The sequence below is a fragment of the Oryctolagus cuniculus genome, chromosome 10 (genome assembly GCF_051225735.1).
Source record: "Oryctolagus cuniculus isolate XC-2025 breed Fujian yellow rabbit chromosome 10, ASM5122573v1, whole genome shotgun sequence".
In the NCBI taxonomy this organism is placed as follows: Eukaryota; Metazoa; Chordata; class Mammalia; order Lagomorpha; family Leporidae; genus Oryctolagus; species Oryctolagus cuniculus.
Window position 1 is genome coordinate 101730270 of NC_142876.1, and position 24044 is coordinate 101754313.

The 24044-nt window shown below is 47.4% G+C and overlaps 1 protein-coding gene across 1 annotated transcript in view; it reads left to right on the forward strand.

Moving 5' to 3' along the window:
- Positions 1–3548: 3548 nt before the first annotated feature.
- IP6K2 (inositol hexakisphosphate kinase 2) overlaps positions 3549–24044 on the forward strand; it is a gene marked incomplete at its 5' end in the record, with an annotated part of 32548 nt that continues 12052 nt past the window's right edge. Inside the window, 1 exon segment of the mRNA NM_001082377.1 lies at positions 3549–3591.

Here is a 24044-nt window from a genome sequence, read left to right on the forward strand (position 1 = left end):
GGCGGTGCAACTCAGGTGGTCACAGACTGATGTGGGGAGCACACACTGAAGGTGATATCGGAAATGACCCCCTAAAATATGTATCAAAATGTGGCCCCTCAAAGTTCCCCAGACGTCCCATCTGGGGTGCCACATATGCCATCGAAATTTGGGGTGCCATATGATATCACCATATGCTCATTAATAAATACCCAATATTAATAAGCCCGAGAGGGTTCTTGCCTAATATTTAGAGAAGAATTCTAAATACCGGCATAAATAAACAAGGCAGCATGGTACATTTTAGGCTTTTATTTAGCCTAAATAAAGATGCAAAGGAGGCCAGTGCCACGGCTCACTAGGCTAATCCTCCGCCTTGCGGCGCTTTCACACCAGGTTCTAGTCCCAGTCGGGGCGCCGGATTCTGTCCCGGTTGCCCCTCTTCCAGGCCAGCTCTCTGCTGTGGCCAGGGAGTGCAGTGGAGGATGGCCCAAGTGCTTGGGCCCTGCACCCCATGGGAGACCAGGATAAGTACCTGGTTCCTGGCTTCGGATCAGCGCGGTGCGCCGGCCACAGCGCGCTGGCCACGACAGCCATTAGAGGGTGAACCAACGGCAAAGGAAGACCTTTCTCTCTGTCTCTCTCTCTCACTGTCCACTCTGCCTGTCAAACAAAGAAAAAAAAAAGATGCAAAGGAGAGTGAGAGCTTTGTCTAAACGAGAGAGGTAAATCTGGGTTCATACCCAGCACCAGGAACCAGCCACGTGGAGGAGCATCTAGGCCAGGAAGCCTAGAGCAGGTGGCCCAAAGGCCACTTATCCTGGAGGCGCAGGGCCAGCCCTCTCCCGGCGAGAAACCAGGGCAAAGAAGAGATGGCCGGAAACAATGTGGCCCAGGCTTTTAATCCACTCTCAGAGGGGAGTGGTTAATTAACCTGATTGGCTGGTGGGCACCCAGGTCTGGCCAGGGAGGGGCATGAGGTCACACAGGGGCATGGCAAAGGTAACAGGTAGGGTGTGAGGTCACACAGGGACGTGGCAAAGGCGTGGTCTTCCAGCTCACAAACCAAATCGATTTTAACTTGTGTGTCTGCCTACTTCAAAGGCAGCACGGAGACTGGGAGCTGTTGTGACACATTGCCCTGGAGACAAATGGTGGTAGTTTGAACTTGGTGGAAGCTATGGGTGTGGCAAGAAGTGCTTTCACTCTGGGTAGATGATGCCAATGAAGGCAAAAGGAGTTCCTGGTGCACTGGGGTATAGGTATGAAAGAAAGTAGGCAAGAGGTATTCTGAAGGACCAAGCTGCTGTCACTGATCTGGGGCAGATGAGGTAGAGTGGGTCTGAAGGATGAGCCAGAGCTAGTTTGAGTGTGAGATGCTAGTGACTGGAAGTCGGAGTGAGGCTGCCTCGTCAATAAGTGGACATTATCAGGACTGGACATACATCTCTGGGAGTGATTGATGTAATGTATGTACACTGAATGTAAGTAGCCTGTGGAGCCGTGACCCTGGATGGGGTTATGAGGGAGTACATTAGTCAGCTTTTCATTACTACAATGAAATGCCTGAGACACGCTGCTTATGAAGGAAAGGGTTTTATTTAGCTCACAGTTTTAAAGGTTCAAGTTTAAGATCAGACAGCCTCAAAGGTTTGATGTCTGATGAGGATGGCAAATGACAATGGCTGAACACTGTTGGGGAAGGATCACATGGTGAGCCAGGAAGCAAAGAAATGACTTAAGGACCTCCCTCTAGGCCTACCTCCCAAGCATCATGATTGGATTAACTTCCACCCTCTTTTTCTTTTTAAGATTGATTTATTTGAAAGGCGTAATGAAAGAGAGAGCGAGTGCTCTTTCATCCACTGGTTTACTCTCCAAATGCCCACAACACCCGGGGCTGTGTCAGGCTGAAGCCAGGATCCTGGAACTCCATTCAGGTCTCCCGTTTGGGTGGCAGGAACCCAAGCACTCCCAGGCACATTAGCAGGAATCTGCATTGGAAGCACAGTAGCAATAGGGGATTCCCACCTGCTGGTCCACAATGCCCTCCCCAGTTTCCACTTTCGTATTTCCATTAATTTTTGACTTTGGAATTTTAAAGTCTGGCATGAATTTAGGAACCAGATCATGTTCAAACCATAGCAGAGTTGGTGTAGATAGAGAAAGAAAAGGTAATTACAAAAAACCAAGCCAGGAAAAGCAAGCCCTAGAAGCCACCCAAGGAAAGTGCTTCTGTAACAGGAGACTGGCTGACCACAGAAGTCCCTTGGTCATACCTGTAAAGGCATGGGCTTGTTTTTCTCTTTCTCTTTTTTTTTTTTTTTTTTTTTTTTTTTTTTTTTTTTGACAGGCAGAGTGGACAGTGAGAGAGAGAGACAGAGAGAAAGGTCTTCCTTTGCCGTTGGTTCACCCTCCAATGGCCGCCGCGGCCGGCGCGCTGCGGCCAGCGCACCGCGCTGATCCGATGGCAGGAGCCAGGAGCCAGGTGCTTTTCCTGGTCTCCCATGGGGTGCAGGGCCCAAGCACCTGGGCCATCCTCCACTGCACTCCCTGGCCACAGCAGAGGGCTGGCCTGGAAGAGGGGCAACCGGGACAGAATCCGGCGCCCCAACCGGGACTAGAACCCGGTGTGCCGGCGCCGCTAGGCGGAGGATTAGCCTAGTGAGCCGCGGCGCCGGCCTTTCTCTTTCTCTTTTTAACTGTTCTGGTTCACTCTGTGATTCCAGCACAGAATGTAGGTGCTTAATGAATACTGAAGTACAGCATGTATGAATGAATACACACCTTGCTAATGCCCAGGACACAGGGTTGTAACACTGGCCCCCTGTACAAAAGCAGGGATCAGTTAGGAGGGAACAGGCTCAGTGGCACCCACACCTTCCCTTCCCTTCCTCAGCTACACCAACATGCACTCAGGTGGGAGTCCTTCTGGTCAACACACACTCCAGGGCAAGCCCTGTGGTGTGGAGCTCGGTGGATCTGGGTCAGGCACTGGGTCACCCTGCAGCAGTCAGTCCGCAGAGCACTCTCCAGCCACCCCCTCTGTCCACTCCTCCATGTCTAGTTGCTTGGCCACCCATCTGTCCATCTGTCTATATAACCATTCCTTTGTCCACTTCTACAGTCACTTTTCTGTCCCTGCTGTGTATTCATAGCCAGTCCTCTGTCCATCCATCAGCTAGGGTGATCAATTTCCCAGTTTGCTGAAGACTGAAATTCTGGCATCATCCTTGGAGACCCCTAAGTAACGGGAAAACCAGAGCTTGGTTGACCCATCCTTCTCCAGGCATCCTACATTCTATTCCAGGGCTCCTAGCCAGACTGTCCACCTAACCACCCACCTGACCTCCAGCCCATCCTCCCCGGGAGAAAACAAGCCCCCACCCCCTTGTGACCCCGCCCCTTCCGGAAGTGGTAGCAGCTAATCCCGGCGCCCTAGCAACAGCGCCTTTCAGACCGGCCAGTCCGCTTGCGCGGCTCTCAGTGCGAGCCAATAGCGAGGGGCGTAGGGAGCGAGGCGCGGGGGGCGGGGCTCGGCGCGGCAGCAGCCATTTTGATGGGAAAGAAACAATAGGACGGAAACGCCGCCGGACCGGGCTGAGGCCGCAGGTAACGCCCGCCTCGCCGGGCTTAGGGCTCTGCTATTCCAGGAGACTTGGGGGAGGCTTTTTCCGGGTTGTTGGGGGGCGGAGTCTCTAGTCATTCAGGGTCTCCCCATCCTATTTGGGGAGGGGGTTCCCCGCGATCATTGTGGGGGAGGTCTCCCTGTGTCTTTGTGGAGCCGGATTTTCCTTGATTTTAGAGAGGCATTATGTTTTCAGGTCAATGGGGAGGGACGATCTCCCTTGGCTTTGTGGGGGCACAATCTAAAAATACGGGGAGTCTCCTGTGTTTTTAAGAGGGGGGGCAAGATCCTCATCCGTCATAGAGGATGTCTTCCCGGGTCTATGAGGGAGTTATCTCCGGTGTCATTGAGGGGTCTCCCCAGGTCCGAGGGCGGGCACGGTCTCCCGGATTACTGGTGAGGGGACGTCTCCTGGGGTCTTTGGGTGGAGGGGTCAGCCCGGCGCCTCAGGGACTGTTACCTGGGGCCAGCAGATGTGCAGCCATTTTGGGTCCTGATGCCAGTCGGGCCTGTCAGCCTGTGTTTGATGGGGCTGCACACCTAACGGTAGTATCAAATAAACTTCTTAATACATACCAGAGAATGCCTGCTTTATAGTGATGTTTCCACCTTGAGTGGAGTTTTCATTTCTTATATTTGATTACACAGTGTTTTTTGTATTTTGCTTCCTAATGACTTATTTTATTTTAGGATTTTATTTGGTATCATGTATCAATAAAGCTGCACTAGAAGAAAATGAATGAAAATAAAATGTAGAAACCAGTAGAATCTAGTGCTTTTAAATAGCTGGAGTAATGGCATTAGTCACTGCTTGGTTTTAAACGTTTTGAATGCACAATGTATATAGAAACAAGAATAGAAATCATCTCCATGAATAGTTTTAAGAAACAGTAGAGAAAGTTTTGAGGCTTGGTTACAAATGCTGCAGATCATCATTTGTTATTTATTTTTTACAAAGGACATAACCACAATAATTTTGTTGATGGTATTTTAAATGTTTGCTGTATTTGCATTTTTAGCAGGGTAACATTTTGAGTGGACTAAGATGCTTATTTACATAGGTTGTTGCTGTGGGGTTTGTATAATTACATCTTGTAACTTGGTATTAAGGATTTAAAGAGAAGTTTCAGGGTGTTTAAATGATCACCAGTTTCTGAATTAGAAATACATCATGAAAATGTTATGGTATTTGACATAATAGATGTTTAGATCACCCAGTAACTTTTTCTTTGGAGAAAAAAATCAGTTGAACTGATAACTGTTATTCAAGTAGATTTACCCGCTTTGGGACATGACAGTAGAATTCATAAGCATCGTTAAAAATCAGATGGATGAGAAGCAGGAATAGAGTTGAAATAATTGTGGAAACCACTTTAGCAGACGTAAAAGACTTGAAGTTGTGTGGGTGACAGAGGAGTACACTGTATACAGCCCTGTGTGTGTCTGAGCAGTGGAATATGCCAGGAATGAGCAACTACCAACTGATGAACTTTAGCCAATCTCTGTTGCAGAAGGATGCAGGAGCCTTCTGTAAGCTCCAGAGGTGTCATTGGTATCTAGGCAACAAGGATGAGCCTGAGCCTCCCTGAGGCCAGCTTGCTGAGGTGAAAATTTTCCATTGTTTGGCTCATCAAAAGGATGCATTGGGGAAGCGCTATCCCAAAGTGAAGTTATTTTGCATAGTGGGGTAATCATCTTAAGAAATAATTTAAACACACTTCTGTATGTTACATAGTAAGCAGATGATTACTTTTGTGTGGTTACATTTTTTAAAAGTAAATTATGTTTTTGCTTATTTGTATACTATATAATAAAATAGGTATTCATAGTAGTTTTGTAGTATTTCCTAATGACAATAAAATGGACTTTTTGCCCCATTTTTTAAAAGATTTTCTTTATTTCTCTGAGAGGTAGTCACAGAGGGAGAGAAGGAAAGACAGACAGAAAGGTCTTCCATCTGCTGGTTCACTCCCCAAATGGCCACAACGGCCAACAGGGAGCTGATCCAAAGCCAGGAGCTTCTTCCTGGTCTCTGACACAGCTGCTGGAGCCCAAGTACATGGGCCATCTGCTAGTGCCTTCCCAGGCTGTTAGCAGAAAGAGCTGGATCAGAAGAGGAGCAGTCAGTACACAAACCAGCTACCTGTATGGGATGCCGGTGCTTTAGGCAGAGGCTTAAACTCTTCCACCACAGCGCCGGCCCCCTTTGGCCCAAAATTGAATTTAGAAGCCACCTCAATTTGTAAGAAAAAAGTCTGGTAAGGAGTTGCATGGTTGATTTGAGTCTCTTACCATAGCTGTCTTCAGCAGGTAGCAGCGCCTAGCCAGTATTATTTATCCACATTCTGTGCCCTCTCTTTAAAAAAAGAAAGCTAGATTTTTTAAGGATACATATCCAAGAAATGTTATTTTTTCTGTAAATGTTTCTGTATGTATCTGTTAAGACACAAGGAGCTAGCCACAAATTGTTAGTACCATTGTTCTGCCCAAAAAACAATGATAATTCATTACTTTTTCCAAATTAAGTCATAATCAGATGTTCCTAGCTATCTCAGTAGTTTTTATTAATTTTTTTCATTTTTACAAGGATGTATTCATTTGAAGGGTAGAGACAGAGAAGGAGGGGGAGAAAAAAGAAAGATCTTCCATCTGCTGATTGACTCCCCAAATGGCCACAATGACCAAGGCTGGACAAGGCTGAAGCCAGGATCCAGGAGCCTCCTCCAAATTTCCCATGTGGGTGCAGGGGCCCAAGGACTTGGGTCACCCTCTGCTGCTCTCCCAGGCACATTAGCAGGGAGCTTGATCAGAAGTAGAGCACCACCACCACCATAACTACCAATTAAAAAAAAAAGAAGAAGAAATGGAGCAGCCAGGACTTGAACCAGTGCCCATGAGGGATGGTAGCACTGCAGGTGGCAGCTTAATCTACACTTAACGCCAGCCCCTCTCAGTAGTTTTTAATAATTGGTTTGTTCGGCTGGCGCTGTGGCTCACTAGGCTAATCCTCCGCGTAGCGGTGCCGGCACACCGGGTTCTAGTCCCTATCGGGGCGCTGGATTCTGTCCTAGTTGCCCCTCTTCCAGGCCAGCTCTCTGCTGTGGCCAGGGAGTGCAGTGGAGGATGGCCCAAGTCCTTGGGCCCTGCACCCCATGGGAGACCAGGATAAGTACCTGGCTCCTGCCATCGGATCAGCGTGGTGCACTGGCCGCAGCGCACTGGCTGCGGCGGCCATTGGAAGGTGAACCAACCGCAAAGGAAGACCTTTCTCTCTGTCTGTCTCTCTCTCTCACTGTCCACTCTGCCTGTTAAAAAAAAAAAATAATAATTGGTTTGTTCAAATCAGGATCTATGGAAGATCTGCATAGGGCATTTGATTGAAATTATTTTGGTTTATTTGTGTTCACTATATTTCTCTTGTAATTTTTCTGTTGAAGCAATTGATGTTTGTCTTGCAGAGTTTCACATATACTGGCTTTTGCTGACCATTCATTATACTTTGAGACTTTTTGACTCTGGTGGCTGGGTGTGAAGGGATCATCCTTGATCTTTTTAATGAAGTTATTGAGAAGGAACTGCCACAACTCATTAAAAAATGAGCCCCAGAGTGTGGACCCAGAGGATTAGCAGACACTTAAAGGGCCCTCTTCCCCTCTCTCTGTCACATGGCCTAAGGATTTGAGTGGTAAATTTATCTGTGTGGAACTGGGAGGAGATTCTAACTCTTAGACCCCAGAAGTGTATAGATGTTCCGCTGTTTGTGTCTTTTTGCAGGTCCCTTTCTCTTACACCGATGTTGGCTCCTTTTGCCCACAGGAGTTTCACAGTTTTCGAGGCTTGACCCCTTCTAGTTTCAAGTTAGATTCACTTAAGCTCCCAACTATCTGCTGAACATTTCTTCTTGAATACTGCTTGGTCATCTCTTTAAAAACATTTTTTTAGAGATTTATTTATTTGAAAGAGTTGCAGAGAGGGAGAGAGAGACAGAGAGATCTTCCAGCTGCTCCCCAGATGGCTTCAATGGCCAGGGCTGGGCTGGGCTGAAGCCATCTGGGTCTCACACATGGGTGGCAGGGACCCAAACACTTGGCCATCTTCTGCCACTTTTCTCAAGCTTTTAACAGAGAGCTGGATCAGGAGTAGAGCGGCTGATCTGGGATGCCAGCAGTGGCTTTACCTGCTATGCCACAGTGCTGGCCCCACATCGGCATGTTTCAAAGGATACCACTGCGCTGTTAAGAGGCAGTAAGTCAGGACCCAGGACCAGGAATGGAGAAGGAAGCAGGTGTGCTGTTCGGCTGGCCTTCTGTCAGTTGTGGTATGTCACACAAAGATGGATGCCCTGTGACCAGAGAAGCTGCAGGGTATGACCATTTTGCTGGTTTGTATATGGGCACTTGGACAGTGGCATTTCTTGACCCCTGACCGTAGTCTACAACCTGCTTTGTTACACAATGTATTCAAGTGTCTATTTTCAGATATCTTCTCCAGTCTTTTTCAGTGCTTTACATTTAATTTTTACTTTTTTTTTTAAAAAATATTTATTTGAAAGGCAGAGAGAGAGTGTCTGCTAGCTCACTCCCCACGAAGCCTACATCAGCCAGGGCTGGGCCAGGCTGAAGCTAAGAGCCCAGAACTCCATCTAGTTCTCCCAGGTGGGTGGTGGGGACCCAAGTACTTGGATCATTGTCCACTGCCTCCCAGAATACATTAGCAGGAAGCTGGATCCAAAGCAGAATAACTAGGACTGAAATTGGTACTGCCAGTATGGGAGGTTAGTGTGGCTTAACTTGCTGTTCCACAAATCTGCCACATAAATACATAAATACTTTAAAAAAAAAAAAAAGATTTGTTTATTTGAAAGGCAGGGTTACAGAGAGGCAAAAGCAGAGAGAGAGAGAGAGAGAGAGACAGAAATGTCTTTCATCTTCTGGTTCACTCTCCAAATGGTGGCAGTGGGCCGGAGCTGCACTGATCCGAAGCTAGGAGCCTGGAGCTTCTTCCAGGTCTTCCACGCAGGTGCAGGGGCCCAAGCACTTTTGAGCCATCTTCTACTGCTTTCCCAGGCTATAGAAGAGAGCTGGATCAGAAGTGAAGCAGCAGCCACTTGAACCGGCACCCATATGGGATGCCAACACTACATGTGGTGGCTGTACCTGCTGGGCCACAGGTCTTTATTTGAAAGAGTGCTGGAGAGAGAGAGAGACTGAGATTTTTTTCATCCACTGGTTCACTCCCTAAATGGCTACAACTGCCAGGGCTGAGCCAGGCTGAAGCCAGAGGTCAAGAATGCTTCCGGCCGGCGCCGTGGCTCAATAGGCTAATCCTCCACCTTGCGGCGCCGGCACACCGGGTTCTAGTCCCGGTCGGGGCGCCGGATTCTGTCCCGGTTGCCCCTCTTCCAGGCCAGCTCTCTGCTATGGCCAGGGAGTGCAGTGGAGGATGGCCCAGGTGCTTGGGCCCTGCACCCCATGGGAGACCAGGAAAAGCACCTGGATCCTGGCTCCTGCCATTGGATCAGCGCGGTGCGCCGGCTGCAGCGGCGGCCATTGGAGGGTGAACCAACGGCAAAGGAAGACCTTTCTCTCTCTGTCTCTCTCTCTCACTGTCCACTCTGCCTGTCAAAAAAAAAAAAAAAAAAAAAAAAAAGAATGCTTCCATCCTGGGGTCTCACATGGGTGACAGGGACCGTCTTATGCTGCCTTCCCAGGCACATTAGCTGGGAGCTGGATCAGAAGTAGAGCAGGGGCCAGTGGTGTAGTGTAGCAGGTTAAAGCCCTGGCCTGAAGTGCCAGCATCCCATATGGGCGCTGGTCCTAGTCCTGGCTGCTCCACTTCCAATCCAGCTCTCTGCTATGGCCTGGGAAAGCAGTAGAGGATGGCCCAAGCCCTTGGGCCCCTGCACCCATGTTGGGGAACTGGAAGAAGCTCTTGGCTCCTGGCTTTGGATCGGCACAGCTCCAGCCATTACGGCCGTCTAGGGAGTGAACCCTCAGATAGAAGACCTCTCTCTCTGTCTCTACCTCTCTCTGTAACTCTTTCAAATAAATAAAATCGTAAAACAAAACAAAACAAAAGAAAGTAGAGCAGACAGGCCTCCAACCAGTGCTCATGTGGGATGCAGCATTGCAGGTGATAACTTAACCCTCTGTGCTATAATACCGGCCCCTCTAAGCTTTTTTTTGAGAGACTGTACCCAGTTGGTATGTAAGGTGGATCTTAGAAGACTAGGTCCATGTGCTGGCCATGGATGTTGTGGCCATATCATTCTACCTGAACCCCACTGTCAGAAGAGCCCGCAGGGGTCAGTGGTACAGCAGGTGGAGTTGACATCTGCAACACTGTATGCCAAATGAGGGCTAGTCCCAGTCCTAGCTGCTCCATTTCAGAGCCAGCTCTCTGCTGAAGTCCTGGGAAAGCAGGGAAAGTTTGCCTAAGTACTTGGGTACCTGCCTTCCACATGGGAGACCCAGATGGAGTTCCAGGTTCCTGGCTTTGCCCTGGCTCAGCCCTGACCATTGCAGCTGTTTGGGGAGTGACCCAGCGGATGGAGGATCTCTGTCTTTCCCTTTTAAATAAACTAAATATTTTTAAAAAGAAGAGCCTGTTAGCCACCTCTCCTTGCTTTAAGCCTTGTGTTCTTTTAGTTTGGACTGATCAGATCTAGTGGGCTTTCCCAACTGCAGGTGCACACTCAGAAGTGAGATGCCCCATGGGCTTTGCAAGCTTCTCTCAGCTCTCTTGGGGAATGTGAAAGTCTGGCATCACCCTTCAGTGTTTGTTTAATAATAAGAGTAAGAGTATTTTTGTTTTGAAACACACTGGGTGTGTGTTTTTGCCGTAACCTCCTCCCCTTCTAGACTCTTACTCCCTCCGTCTCTGATTGAGATCCCACTTCTGTGCACATTCGATATTGCTGCACGTGGTTTTGGGGTGAACCAGCTGCAAGCCTGCCAGCTTTCACTCTGCTGCCCATTCGCTGAGATGCACTTCACACTTGGTGTCTGTTGACTGTGCATGGATCTCTGCAAAGTTCGTAGTTCTTTGAAGAGGTGCCTGTGGAAGTTGCAGACCCAGTACCTCTTTGACTCTCGTGCTGAACAGAGTTGCACTGTTCCCTTGAGGACTTTCCCGGTCTTACCTCTAATGAAGAAGAGGAGAGGTGAATATAATATACTTAAAGAATGTATATTTTATGAGCTTCAGCAGCCTGATAGGAGAACATTCACCAATAACTTAATTCAGATTTGTTTTGAAAGGCAAAGTTAGAGAGAGTTTCCGGGGTGGGGGTAGGGGAGACAGAGAGATCTTCCATCTGCTGGTTCTCCATGAATGGCTGCAATGGCCAGTGCTGGACCAGGCCAAAGCCAGGAGCCAGGAGCTTCTTCCAGGTCTCCCACATGGGTGCAGGGGCTGCTTTTCTTAGGCCATTGGCAGGGAGCTGGATTAGAAATAAAGCAGCAGGGACATTGACAGGCTCTCATGTGGGACGCTGACATTGTAAGCAGTATCTTTACCTGCTAAGCCACAATGCCAGCCTCTAGTTAATTCTTACCGCATGTCTTCACTTTCGTTACTATTATTAATTGAGGTCTTACATGGCCTTGAGCAGTGTCTGTTCTCCAAAGTGAGTGCCTTGAGCAGAGTTAGCCGGTGGCAGACCCACTGCCAAGGGTTGGGGTTTCCTTGCTGTGTGTCCGTATCTGAGTGTGAAGGCACTAGTATGTCTTCCCCAGGTCCTTTGGACTGCTCCTGCCCTTTGTAGAAATTGTGGAACTGCCTTAGAGAATTGACAGCAATAACTTCCCAGGACCCTATGATTTAGTCCAAGGCTTTATGCTGCACCCTCACTGAGGAGGCCAGGGAAGGACTTTAATCCCAGGATGTAGGTTTCCGGGGCATTTTGGGGGTCAGACACTGTAGGGGTATCAGTAGGCAGTCGACAGGCTTGGGCACCCAGAAATTGAGGAGTGTATTCAACAGTGTTGGGGCAGGTAAGCCCTGGGAAAGGAAAGCACAAGTTACTCTCCACCCAGGAATAATTTATGCCAGTTCAACGAGTGTCTTTACTTTGAAAATTACTTAAATTACCTGTGATGCACCAAAGAAAGGGAACAGATGTCAAAAGTGAAGTGCTTTGTCCTTCAGTCTCAGCCCCCAAATGTAATCTTCATTAATTAAAGCCTCTAGCCGGCACCGCGGCTCACTAGGCTAATCCTCCGCCTAGCGGCGCCGGCACACCGGGTTCTAGTCCCGGTTGGGGCGCCGGATTCTGTCCCGGTTGCCCCTCTTCCAGGCCAGCTCTCTGCTATGGCCAGGGAGTGCAGTGGAGGATGGCCCAGGTGCTTGGGCCCTGCACCCCATGGGAGACCAGGAAAAGCACCTGGCTCCTGACTCCTGCCATTGGATCAGCGCGGTGCACCGGCCACGGCGGCCATTGGAGGGTGAACCAACGGCAAAGGAAGACCTTTCTCTCTGTCTCTCTCTCTCTCACTGTCCACTCTGCCTGTCAAAAAAAATTAAAAAAAAATAAAAAAAAAATAATAATGAAATCTAGAAGCCACTGGCTAAAGCAGGAAAAAAACAAAACAAAATTAAAGCCTCTAACTGCCCTCCTCACAAGCTGGCTGATTCCAGAGAGGACAGTGTAACCTTCACTTTGGAACTGTGAGGTTGTACTTAATTTCCTCAAAAATTTTTTTAAATTTTTTTTTAATTTTTTTTTTTTTTTGACAGGCAGAGTGGACAGTGAGAGAGAGAGACAGAGAGAAAGGTCTTCCTTTTGCCGTTGGTTCACCCTCCAATGGCCGCCGCGGCCAGCGCGCTGCGGCCGGCGCACCGCGCTGATCCGATGGCAGGAGCCAGGTGCTTCTCCTGGTCTCCCATGGGGTGCAGGGCCCAAGCACTTGGGCCATCCTCCACTGCACTCCCTGGCCACAGCAGAGGGCTGGCCTGGAAGAGGGGCAACCGGGACAGAATCCGGCACCCCGACCGGGACTAGAACCCCGTGTGCCGGCGCCGCTAGGCGGAGGATTAGCCTGGTGAGCCGCGGCGCCGGCAAATTTTTAAATATTTTGCTGTCCTTTTTGGAAGGAAATCTCAGGGCCCATGAAGGACATTCAGCAAGTGGCTTTGTATTAAGACATGGTACTGTGACTGATGCCACCTTGTGAATTTTCACTCAGTCATATCTCATTGTTTTCCCGGCTGGTTCTGGGAGAACAGTGTGTTCAGGCAATGGATAGGTAACTGAAGTTGCTGGAGTAATGCTGTGAACCTGGGATATTTTGCAGACCCTTGGGAAGGTGGAATGTTTGCTTGAAAGGACCCAGAGGAAACTGTCAGAGTTCACTGGGCACAGGCCCTGGTACAGCTGGGGCACATCTCAGTCCCCTATCCAGCATGTAGAGGTCAGGGCTGCCTTGGTTCTGTGGCTGCCCGTGAACCAAGTCATTTTTGGTACCTTTTGTTTCAGATGATCTAAGTGTGTGTGTGTGTGTGTTTGTTATTTGTGTTTAGGGACAGACTAAGACCTGAACAGGGGGTAAACACTGACCACAGGCAGGGAGCATATAATCTTATCTGAAGCTGTGGTGCACAAAAGATCTTTGACTTGAAGCAGCAAAATCCGTCACAGATCAGGGACCTCTACTCATAGGGCAAGACCTCCAGGCAGTTGCAGCCATAGAGAGGGTCACTTCTGTGTGCACCTGTTGCATATGTTTCATACGAGGTGGTAGGAGTCCTATTCTGCATCAAAAAGGAGGATACTAGAGATGGAGACTTGCCCTTAAATGAGGATAACTGGCTTTTTAAGGATGATGGAAAATTCTTGGTGTGCGTATGGAATATATTTAGCTGTAAGAAAATTTTATATGTTCAAGTAGGGAACATAAGATACCTTAGAATCAGTAATCTAAATTTACTTGGGAATGGTACTATACTTATAGCCAAAAGAAGCCTTTTAAATTGGTAAAGTTATGTGTGAGTCTAGCAGCTTACTTGGATGACAGGTTTCTTGGTAGGCAGACAGCTCCTTCTCCTTATTTCCCTAGATGCTGGGGCTTTCTAGCCGGTCATCCCAGGAATCTCGCCTGACGAGGCACAGAGCTGAGAGGCTGCTACGTCCCTTGTGGAATGGCTCATCCAGATTTTTGGAACAGAATTTTCTGTTTTATGTGTTCCTTGACTTTTAGGAGAAGGGCTGCTTTATATGATTTTTGTAAAAGTATTCCAAGTTATAACTTGTGGTTTCTTTTTCTTTTCTTTTCTTTTCTTTTTTTTTTTTTTGACAGGCAGAGTGGACAGTGAGAGAGATAGAGAGACAGAGAGAAAGGTCTTCCTTTGCCGTTGGTTCACCCTCCAATGGCCGCCGCGGCCGGCGCGCTGCGGCCGGCGCACCGCGCTGATCCGATGGCAGGAGCCAGGAGCCAGGTGCTTTTCCTGGTCTCCCATGGGGTGCAGGGCCCAAGCACCTGGGCCATCCTCCACTGCACTCCCTGGCCACAGCAGAGGGCTGGCCTGGAAGAGGGGCAACCGGGACAGAATCCGGCGCCCCAACCGGGACTAGAACCCGGTGTGCCGGCGCCGCTAGGCGGAGGATTAGCCTGGTGAGCCGCGGCGCCGGCCAACTTGTGGTTTCTTTTTGATTAATTAGAATAAAATGCAGTTGAGGGTGAAAATGAACATCTAGTGTTGGAGACCAAGAGTGTGGCTGATGAAGGGGTTTTCTGTCTTTGCTGTCTGGTCCTGTGCATTAGTAGGTTTGTTGCCTTGCCGTGGTGTGGAGGTGACCCTCCCAGCCAGCCGGGCTTCAGCCCCTTCAAGGTTAGGTCTATGATGCCAGCGTTCTTAGCAGTGATTCTATTTATTTATTTATTTATTTTAAGATGTATTCATTTAGTTGGAAGAATGATACACAGAGAGAGCTAGTTCACTCTCCAGATGGCCACAAGGGTTTGGGTTGGGCTAGGCCAAAGCCAAGAGCTTCATCTGGTTCTCCCATGTGGGTGGCAGGGGCCCAAACACCTGGGCCATCTTCTGCTTTTCCAGGCCCTTACCAGGGAGCTGGATTGGAAGTGGAGCAGCCAGAACATGACTGGTGCCCACATCGGGTGCTGGTGCCACAGGTGGCAACTTCACCTGCTAGGCCGCAACACTGACCCAGAGTGGTGATTCTTTGATCTCTAGTTTCCATTGTTTTTCTGCGATGAGGCATAGGTGAATGTTGCTTCAGTGTACCCACCTGTAAGGACAGTGGTCCATAATATGTACTTCACAGAGTTGTGAGAACATAGTACCTTAGGAGCTATGTGAACAGTGAGTGCTTCATAAACAGGAGCTTCCATTTCTGGCACAGTTCTATCCTATTGTCTTACAAGGTTGAGGAGTTGGCCACTTCACTTCCTCTGACCTTCCAGTGCCTTTTGCACACTTCAGGAACAGTGTGTTTTGGGATTGTTATCTTCACTTGTATATGTGTGGTCCATCTCCCGGCTGTCATGGAGTGAAGTTAGGAGCTCGTAGATAGGCTAGATCAGTGTGTGTTTGTGGATGTATTGAAAATCCTACAGCGCCAGGCAGCCATTGTGATTTCAGACCCATGAATTCCCTCTGCCACCACCACCAATATTTTCTCCCTCAGTCATAAAAGCAATGTAAGTTCCGAGTTTGAGAATATTTTAAGAGGTTTGAAACATTTCAAAAACTGAAAAGAAGGGAATAATGATTTTTGTATTTAGTGCAGGGCAGGTTTTATGATGTCTGAAGTTATATAACAATTTATTCTTTATGTATAATTACAAATGTCATCCTTAAAAGGAATTTAGTTTTGGAAGCAGAATTAGGTAAGAAAATGACTGTTTATGTAGATTAGAGAAAAATCCCACAAAAATTACATATTTTAAAAAACAAATACGACAACTGTAATACTTTTTTCCCTGTAGTTTTGGGCGGCATTTTGACTGTTTCTTTGGCAGCAGTGTTACAGCTTTCTATAGAGAGAACAGAAGGGTTTCACAGTCACTGCCCCAGGGTGGTTGATCCCATCTGCTTTATGTTATTGACAACTCAGAGAATTTCTTTCAGCCTCACAATTCATATGTCATTTCAGCTTTTAGGACTGTTGCCATATTGGGAAAACCCATGTCAAGACTATCACACATGAGCTATGAGACTTCAAGGCATTAAAAGTTTTTTATGTTTTGACTGTAGGGCTTTGGAAAGGAGTGGGCAGCCTGGAGCCCCTCTAAGTAGCTGATACTTTTTTTTTAGTATGTAGTAAAATATACAATATAGTGACATAGCCTTTTCTAAGTTTCTAAAGTCCAGATAATAGAGAGGAAGAGATGGAGAGATAGAGATCTCGCATTTGCTGGTTTACTTTCCAAATGACTGAATGGCTGGGGCTAGGCCAGGCCAAAGCCAGGAACCAGGAACATGATCTGGGTCTTCCACATGAGTTCAGGGGCCCAAACACTGGGTCATCTTCCATTACTTTCCCAAGTGCGTTACCAGGGTACTGGATTGGAAGTGGAGCAGCCAGGACTCAATCGAGCGCCCATTTGGGATTCTGGCTTTATAGGCAACCTCTTAACCTGCTATGGCACAGTGCTGGCCCTCATAAGCAGTTTTTAAAAATTGTTTAAAAAAAAAAACTGGTAAGTAATTTTTTGTTTCACTGTTATTGCTGGAGCTGAGCGCATACATGATGGGGGGTGGATGAAATGTCCTTCTGAGACTTGAGTTTACGGAGCAGTGGGCTTGATTTTTACGGTGTTTTCCTGAGGCCCAGACAGATCAGTCTGGTATTCCCAAAAGCATCCTGTCACTGTCAAACATAGACAACTTTCCTCTTTGTTTCTTGGCTTTATTTCGCTAAAACTCCTTTTTGTATATGAATTTTGTTACCAAGGATTATACATCATTTGTTGTCCAGCTTCCCTGGAAGTGCAGGTAATGGGAGGGAATGTTTTGCCTTTGGCATCATGTTGCTGAGACACTCTTTAAGGCTCGCCCGGCAGACCTTTTGCTGAAGAGGCTTTCCTCATATAATGAGGAGCAACTTAGGGCTTCACTTTGCTTTGCCTGCAAAACATGGGGATAACTGTCTTTCAGTGACAGGTAAGCAACCTGAAAGCCTTGGATCCTTAGGATGTGACCTCAATACCAACACAGAACTTCCGAAGTGATTAATGCATTTGTTTTAAACTATGATAGGATTTAAATCTTACAGTCATGACCAATATTTCTCACTTAATTGTCCACAAGTGAAACTTTTCTATGGTTAGTTGCTGTCGTATAAAGTGCTTCAGCTTTGTTTACAGGAATGTTTCCACACCAGCAAGGCCCAGATGAGTGTTCAGTTGCAGGGCCCTTCATTTATGCTCTCTAGTTAATGAAGACTCCATAAAGGTAGGCGATAATACATGCAGAATAAACACATTTGGGACTGGCATTGTGGTGCAATGGATTACACCAGCATTCCATATAGATGCCAGGTTCGAGCCCCAGCTGCTCCACTTCCAATCTCACTCCTCACTAATACACCTGGGAAAGCAGCAGAAGATGGCCCAAGTGTTTGGGCCCCTGACACCCACATGGGAGACCTGGATAGAGTTCCGCTCCTGGCTTGGGTCTGGGATGGTTGGAGGGGGGGGGTAAATCTTTAAAAAGTAGGGTCTGGCATAATAGTATAATGGGCAAAACTGCCATTTGTGACTCTAGCGTCCCATTTGGGTGCCATTTTGAGTCCCAGCTGCTCCACTTTCCATCCAGTTCCCTGCTAATGGCCTGGAGAAAGCAGCAGAAGATGGCCCAAGGGTTTGGGCCCCTGCTACCTATGTGGGAGACCCGGATGAAGCTTCTGGCTCCTGGTTTCAGCCTTGCACAATCTTGTCTGTTGTGGCCATCTGGGTAATGAACCATCCCATGGAAGATCTGACTCTCCCTCTCTTACAATTCTGACTTTCAAATAAATAAATAGTAAACACATTCAGTGCTTGGAATGCATTTTGTGAACTGTGCATTGGTGCCTCTTGTTGATAATTATGCTTCATATATAATTGGTGTGGGTTTGGATGATAACTGCATTGGGTGCCTTCGGAGTTCTCTGATTACCTGTGTACAGCAGGTATTTATGACACAGTAGTGATTTGAGGCATGCTTTGTGGGGTTCCTTCTCTATGTTAGTGCTCTTTAGGTTTCTTGGAGCTTGAGCAGTGAACAGAACAACCAAAAATCTGACTTCATACAACTTGTTTTCAAGTGCATGTGGGGTGGAATGAGACAGACAATAAACAAGAAATTAAAAACCATAGACTGTTAGATGATGGTAAATACTGAGGAGGAAGTAAAGGGGTACATCAGGGAGCATGGTTGGTGAGGTGTGGTGTTTGAGTATTTTATTTATTCATTATTTAAGAGAGAAAGATCAAGACAAAGCTTTGATCTGATGGCTCACTTCTCAAATGTGCACAGCAACCAGGACTTTCTGGACCAGGCCAAAGCTGAGAATCAGGCCCTCAATCAGTGTCTCCCATGTGGGTGGTAGGTACCCAGCTGCTTGAGCCATCTGCATTGGCAGGAAGCTACAATCTGGAGCTGGAGCCAAGAATGAATTAGAGGAATGTGGGTGTCTTAACTGGCCACTTAACTGCAAGGCCAAATGCCTATCCCTTGTGGTGCTTTTAGACAGAAGCTCAGGAAGAACTAATTCAAAGGGTGACATTTGCATAAAGAACTGATAGAGGTTAAGAACGTGAGTCATGGCGGGGGGAGGGGCCTTCTGGGGAATAGTGTTCCAAGCAAAGGGAACAGCAAGTACAAAGGCCCTAAGTACATGTTTGTGTCAGGCGTATTTGAGAAATAACAAGAAAGCTAGTTTCACTTTATTTGAAAGAGATGCTGAGTCAGATCATCCAACCACAGATTTGTTCCTCAAATGCCTGCACCAGCTGTGACTGGGTAAGGCTAAAGATAGGAGCTTATAACGTCTGGGTCTCAAACAGGTGGCAGGAACCCAAGTCTTTAAGCCATCACCTTCTGCCTTCCAGGATGCACGTTAATAGGTAGGTGGGTCAGAAGTAGAATAATTGGGACTTGAACCAGGCACTTTGATATGGCATGGGGTCATCCCAAGCAATCTCTAGTCTGCTGTAGCCACTTCCTTGATTTTTCCTTCTTTATGGGTATTTTATGGGAAGGCTTTTTGGACCTTTGTGTTTGTGTTATGCTTTGTGCATGAAGATTGCTTTTGCTTTACAAGAACTAAGAAGGCTGGCACCGCGGCTGAATCTGCCTGTGGCGCCGGCACACGGGTTCTAGTCTCGGTCGGGGCGCTGGATTCTGTCCCGGTCGCTCCTCTTCCAGTCCAGCTCTCTGCTGTGGCCCAGGAGTGCAGTGGAGGATGGCACAAGTGCTTGGGCCCTGCACCCACATGGGAGATCAGGAAAGTACCTGGCTCCTGGCTTCGGATCAGCGCGGTGCGCCGGCCGCAGTGGCCATTGTGGGGTGAACCAATGGAAAAGGAAGACCTTTCTCTCTGTCTCTCTCTCTCTCACTGTCCACTCTGCCTGTCAATAAATAAATAAATTTTTAAAAAATGGAGAAAAGAGGCTGGCAGTAGTGCAGCTGGTTAAGCCACCACCTATGATACCAGCATCTCATATGGGTGCCAATTTAAGTCCTCACTGCTTCTCTTCTGATCCAGCTCCCTGCTAATGTGCTTGGAAAATCAGTGGAAGATGGTCCAAGTACTAGGGCCCCTACCTCTGGACGAAGCTCCTGGCTCCTGGCTTCCGCTTCACCTAGTCCCAACCATTGCATCCATCTGGGGAATGAACCAGTGGATGGAAGATCTCTCCCTTTCTCACGCTGGAGCTCTGCCTTTAAAATAAATAAATACATTTTAGAAAAACAGTTGAGGGGCTGGAGCAGTGATGTAGCAGGTTAAGCTGCCATCTGCAGTGCAGGTACCCCAAATGAGCACCAGTTCTCCACTTTCCATCCAGCTCTCTACTATGACCTGGGAAAGCAGTAGAAGATGGCCCAAGTCCTTGGGCCCCTGCACCCATGTGGGAGACCTGGAAGAAGCTCCAGGCTCCTGGCTTTGTACTGGCCCAGCTCTGACTATTGCAGCCAATGGTCTCCCCACCACTTCTGCCTCTTGGTTACTCTTCCTTTCATATAAATAAATATTAAAAAGAAAAAAAAAAATTTAAAGTGGGGCCAACACTGTGGTATAGTAGGTTAAGCATCTACCTGTGGCAGTGGAATCCCTTATGGGCACTGGTTCCTGTCCTGGCTGCTCCACTTTGATCCAGCTCCCTGCTGATGGCCTAGGAAAGCAGTAGAAGATGGTCCAAGTGCTTGGGCTCCTGCACCTGTTTGGAGACCTGGAAGAAGCTCCTGGCTCCTGGCTTTGGATCAGCCAATCTGTGACTGTTGCGGCTATTTGGGGAGTGGACCAGCAGATGGAAGCTCGCTCTCTCTCTGTCTATAACTCTGCCTCTTAAATAAATAGTAAATCTTAAACAAAAAGAATTGAAGAAAAAACTTTTTGTAATGATAGGAGTCTGTTAGTGTGATAAAAATTAAGATTTCAAAGTGAGGAGATGGCTTTGTTAGTGTTAGTATTAGCAGCTGGTGTCATGGGTTTACAAGGGAAAAACATGGCTGGCCATATTTCAGAGGTGAAAATCTCAGAGGATGCCTTCACTTTGTTTACGATTGCAGCCCAGGCTGACCTGAGCCTTAATGACTAAGATGCTTAAAGTGAGACAAAGGATTCCATTTAGAATGAGTTGGAAACGGGTATCAGGTCATGAGTTTGCATGTAGCAATTATTTAACAATGGATATGATCTTTTTAAAAGTATATTTTCTTCGTTTAAAATAGTGTATACTTGGGACCAGCGCTGTGGCACAGTGGGTTAACACCCTGGCCTGAAGCGCCAGCATCCCATATGGGCACCAATTTGAGACCGGCTGCTCCACTTCCTGTCCAGCTCTCAGCTGTGGCCTGGGAAAGCAGTAGAAGATGGTTCAAGTCCTTGGGCCCCTGCACCCGCATGGGAGACCCAAAGGAATCTCCTGGCTCCTGGCTTCGGTTCACTGCAGCTTTGGCTGTTGCAGCCATCTGTGGAGTGAACCATTGGATGGAAGACCTCTCTCTCTCTCTCTCTGCCTCTCCTCTCTCTGTGTAACTCTTTCAAATAAATAAATAAATCTTTTAAAAAAATAGTGTATACTTATAAAAATTTTGTAAATGCAGGGACCAGCATTGTGGTGTAGTGGGTTAAGTACCGCCTGTGACACCAGGATCCCATGTGAGTAGCAGTTTGAGATCCACCTGCTCCACTTCCGATCAAGCTCTGCTGATGCACCTGGAAAAGTAGCAGAAGCGGGCCCAACCCCTTGGGCCCTGCACTCACGTGGGAGACCTGGCGGAAGCTCTGGGTTCCTGATTTCAGCCATTGCATCCATCTGGGGATCTTTTTTTAAAAGTATAAATTCAATAATGTATAGGTTAATTTATATACAATGAGAGATACATTGATATTAAGTATATACTAAATGGAATTGTACAACTTACAGCCTTTTGTGATAGGCTTTTTTTAAGATTTATTTATTGAAAGACAGAAAGGAGCGAGATCTCCCATCTCTTGATTCATTCCTCAGATGTCTGTAACAGCCAGGGCTGAACTAGGCTGAAGCCAGGAACTAGGAGCTTTGTCCAGTTCTCCCATCAATGAGGTTTTTCCCACACCATTAGTAGGCAGCTGGATTGGAAGTGGAGCAGCTGGGATATGAACCTGTGTCCACATGGGATGCCGGCATCACAGGCAGCAGCTTTACTTGTTGCACCATGCCCTATGATTGGCTTCTTTCACTTAGCATAATGCTTTTGTGGTTCACCTGCATTGTGGTGTGTATTAGTATATTTATTCTTGAATAATACTCCATTTTATAGATAGACCACCATTTGTGTCTCCCTTAACCCACTTGTGGGCATTTAAATGGTTGTTTTCATCTTCTCGCTGTTATGAATAGTCTTTGCTGCAGCAGACACTCTTGTATAAGTCTTAGGTATGTATTTCTTTTTCTTTTCTTTTTTCTTCTTCTTCTTCTTCTTTTTTTTTTTTTTTTTTGACAGGCAGAGTTAGAGAGAGAGAAAGGTCTTCCTTCTGCTGTTTCACCCCCTAAATGGCTGCTACAGCCGGCACGCTGTGCCGATCCAAAGCCAGGAGCCAGGTGCTTCCTCCTGGTCTCCCATGCGGGTGCAGGGCTCAAGCACTTGGGCCATCCTCTACTGCCTTCCCGGGCCACAGCAGAGAGCTGGACTGGAAGAGGAGCAACCGGGACAGAACCGGTGCCCCGACTGGGACTAGAACCCAGAGTACTGGTACCACAGGCAGAGGATCAGACTAGTGAGCCGAGGCAACGGCCTGTATGTATTTCTTTTAGGTAAAGACCTAGAAGTAGAATTGTTATATATGTGTATATATAGTAAATATATGTTTAAATTTATAAGAAACTTCTCAGCTGTTTTGCAAAGTGGCTGTCCCAGTGTGTCAGACTTCCAGGGGCTCACCCTGGCAGCATGGTCAGGAGTTGTGTATGAATGTGTGCCAGGCAGATGCTGAGGGTCTGGGAAAAGGTGTGAGTGGTGAGGATAGTTTTTCCATCCTCCAGCTAGTGTGTCTCATGCCATCCCCTGTGACTGCCTAACCCTGGGGCTTTTCCTGGGGTACAGTAAGTAACCCCAGTGGATCTCATTTGTAGCCTCATTAACTAAATTCTGAATGAGTGAGCTAAAGGCCCAGGGGCTTTTATGAATCATAGTCATTTTATTTGCAATATTTTAAAAGTTAAGAGTATTAAGGCATTATTTTCAGTAGATTGTTAAACCAGTTTAATAGAGTTGGAGGGGTGGGCTGTGGGAGAAAACTGTCTTATCATAGGATGGATCGTGTTCTATGCTCCTTACTGTTCCTAGCTTGATGGACAAGTATGAGGCAAAATGGAAAGGTAAAATAATTGGTAATGTAAAGCCAGTGTTTTGTGGTTCTTCCCATCTTCCACAGGGTTTACGCGTTGCATGGGCTTTGCAGTAACCATTAATACTCCAGGGTTGCTAGGAAACTGGGTTTTAGACCTTGAATGTTTAGAAACCATTAAAAGAGAGTCCCTGCTCAAATTGCATGTGGGATAGAATGAGAGAGAGAATATGTGGGAGAGAGAGAAAACCAGGAGAAGTAGACTAAGTGCTTTGAGGCTTTTCTTTTTTCTGGCCTGGTTGAGGCCCCTAGAGAGAAAGCCGGACTGCTCTGCAATCCTTGGGAAGTTGATCCTTCGTTTTCATGCAGTGATAGGGCCTCTAAAGGGGCTTAGAGCAGAAGCTCTGTGTCTGTATATCTCCAGATGTGAGGAGTGTGTTGTCCAGTGAAGCCATACTTAGGTTCACAGTAAGAGTTGAACTTTATAACTGAAACAAAGGAGTCACAAAACAGGACTGAGTACTTGGAATGCATCGATGTTTTCTACTTCATTCTATTTGAGTAAAAAAGCAAAACAGAGCTGTATCTTCCTGAAACTGCTGATTACCACTCACTAATTTGGTTGCAACCCACTGAGTAGAAATCTCCTTTAAGCCTTTCTCTCCTCCCATTTTACCAGAAAACTGGAACCTAAAGGGGGGGAGTCAGAGGCTTCGAATGTTTCTACAGAAAAATTGAGTGGCAGAATTTGGACTAGAATGTGGCCCCACCTCACGGTTGGGAGTTTGCTCTGTCATCAGACTTCATGCAGGCAAGATTGAGCCTCATTTTTCCTACCTCTATACCCAAAATGCTGATTCTCCCAAGGGTAATTGTCCTATGGACTGCCAGAGTAGGGTGCAAGGGGTAGGGTGGCAAGGTGCCACATCACATGCCTCTCAACTAATGAACACTCTAGAGACGTGGGAGCAGGAGGTAAAGACCCAGGCTTCATATTTTGGTTTCCAGCTGCCCCATGAACCACACTCTAGAGAGATGCCATGACAGACCTGGGCTTTTTTTATTTTTATTTGTATTTATTTATTTATTTATTTGACAGGCAGAGTTAGATAGTGAGAGAGAGAGAGACAGAGAGAAAGGTCTTCCTTCCATTGGTTCACCCCCCAAATGGCCTCTACGGCCAGCACACTGTGCCGATCCGAAGCCAGGAGCCAGGTGCTTCTCCTGGTCTCCCATGCCGGTGCAGGGCCCAAGCACTTGGGCCATCCTCCACTGCACTCCCGGGCCACAGCAGAGAGCTGGACTGGAAGAGGAGCAACCGGGACAGAATCTGGTGCCCCAACCGGGACTAGAACCCCGGGGTGCTGGCACCGCAGGCGGAGGATTAGCCTTAAGAGCCGCGGCGCCGGCTTGGGCTTTTGTTTATTATTATAAGTTTTT